The sequence below is a fragment of the Echinops telfairi genome, unplaced genomic scaffold, assembly GCF_000313985.2.
Source record: "Echinops telfairi isolate 266 unplaced genomic scaffold, ASM31398v2 ScPeMD7_7424;HRSCAF=8462, whole genome shotgun sequence".
Taxonomy (NCBI): Eukaryota; Metazoa; Chordata; class Mammalia; order Afrosoricida; family Tenrecidae; genus Echinops; species Echinops telfairi.
This window is the reverse complement of record NW_022111324.1, coordinates 58968538-58970856: the sequence shown is the minus strand read 5'-3', so window position 1 is coordinate 58970856 and position 2319 is coordinate 58968538.

Sequence of the window (2319 nt, the reverse complement as noted above, 5' to 3'; positions counted from 1 at the left end):
CTAGAGAAGCTCAGGGTTAGTGATAGCGGAGATCTGAGTCCCCTCTTGCCCCGAGGGGAGGCTACCCTTGGGTGTGTGTCTTGATGAAGGCGGAGAGTACATTTTTGTTTTCCTGCTAGGCCCTTACCCACCCACGGCCATTCCAACTCTGTACGTACATGGTTTCCAAGACACTGTGCCAGAGCCGACCACCTCATCTTTCTGCTCCACGGTGGCTGGTGGGTCTGAACTGTCCTCCTTGTGGCTAGCAGTCCAATGGTTGCCTAACAGTGCATCAGAGCTCCATATCAAAGGGAATTGGTGTCAGAAAAGTGGAAAATAACAATTGTTTTTTCACTCATAAAAACACAGAGAGGGGGAACCTATTATAAGGAACTATATGTGACCCCCTCCCTGGGGGACGGACAACAGAAAAGTGGGTGAAGGGAGACGTCAGACAGGGCAAGATATGACAAAATACCCATTTATAAATTATCAAGGGTTCATGAGGGAGGAGGAGCGGAGAGGGAGGGGAAAAATGAGGACCTAATGCCGGTGGCTTAAGTGGAGAGGAAATGTTTTGAGAATGATGAGGGCAATGAACGTACAAATGTGCTTTACACAATTGATGTATGTATGGATTGTGATAAGAGTTGTATGAGCCCCTAATAAAACAATTAAAAAATACATAGAGAGGTAAAGTCTGGGTTAACTTAGAAATTAGAGGAGGGATGAAAGAAAAACCCCAGCTTTTACCAATGTCAAAACCAATCTAACCCACTATGTTTAGGAGATGATGAAAATTAACAGAAAAAAATGGTTTTTCTCAGCATACTGTGTTCACTTCCCTCTTTCCTCTTATTCTTCTCTTGCATTAAGAACCCTCTGTTTTCTGGAGGCGGGAGGGGGAAGTTCCCTCTATTTCTCCCAAATCTATCCATTCTTCAATGTTCATTAAAAAAAACCAACAACCACTTCGCTCAATGAAGCTTTGTCTAATCTAACCCAGTGGTTCTCAACCTTCCTAATGCCACAACCCTTTAATACAGCTCCTCATGTTGTGGTAACATCCACCCCCAACCATAAAATTATTTTCGTTGCTACTTCATAACTGTAATTTTGCTACTGTTATGAATCAGGCAATCCCTGTGAAAGGGTCGTTCGACCCCAAAGGGTTCATGACCCACATGTTGAGAACTGCTGCTCTAACCCACATATCTAGATTATTTATTGTGGCAGTTACATAATCCACTGTCAACTTGAGCGAAGGGGTGGAGTCTAGCCTGTCAACCAGGTCATAGCCAATGAGACTTCTGTATGGGCATGGCCTTCTCCTGAGGATTCTGGGGATTCCTGTCTTCCTCCTGGGAGGCAGAACACACACTCACCCTGTGAGACATTCCTGTTGACAAGCCACATGGAGTTATGCTGATGGAGCCAGAGCCCTGGAGCTGGAGGAGCCATTCCGATATGCTTCCACCACCACTGGATCCACAAGACTTTCCACCCACTGGCCTGTGGTCTTCCTGCACTTGGCATCATTGCATGTGTTGCAAGAATTTGAAGAGGAATTTATAGACTGGTATGGGACATATGGGCTAATATTGGACTACGGGATTTTATCTGGACTGGGATGTTTTCTTAATATATCTAAAGCTCTTTCTTATACACATGAGTGTCTATGAGTTTGTTTCTCTAGTCAACCCAGACTAACATATTCATTTTCCACTTAAAGGTGACCTTGAATTGCTTTCAATTTTTTTATTGTGGTGAAATATTTATACAACACAAGATTTGTCATTACAACCAATGACATGTTCACCATGAGTAGAGTGCGCGCGCGCACACACACACACACACATACACAAACACAAACTGGTCATTGTAAAAGTATTGCTCCAACATCATTTGAAACTGTTTCTCCACATATCCTCCATCTAGGTCTATACACCTCTGAAAGTGGCAAAAGAAACCTTTGATTGACACCACATCAAAATGGCAGTATTGGAACCTTTCAAACTCCTAATTCACTGTCATTTAGGCAATTCTGGCTCACAGGACTCTATAGGACAGGGTAGAACTGCCCATGTGGATTTCCAAGACTGTAACTGCCAGAGAAGAACACCTTATACTTTCTCCCATTATGTTAGTCTGGGTAGACTAGAGAAACAAATCCGTAGACACAGATATGTGTATAAGGAAGAAGTTTATATACAAGAGCAATTGTACATTAAGAAAACATCCCAACCCAGTCCAGTCCAAGGCCATAAGTCTGATACTAGCCCATATGTCCGATACCCATCTATAAAGTCCTCTTCAGACTCACGAAACACATGCAAT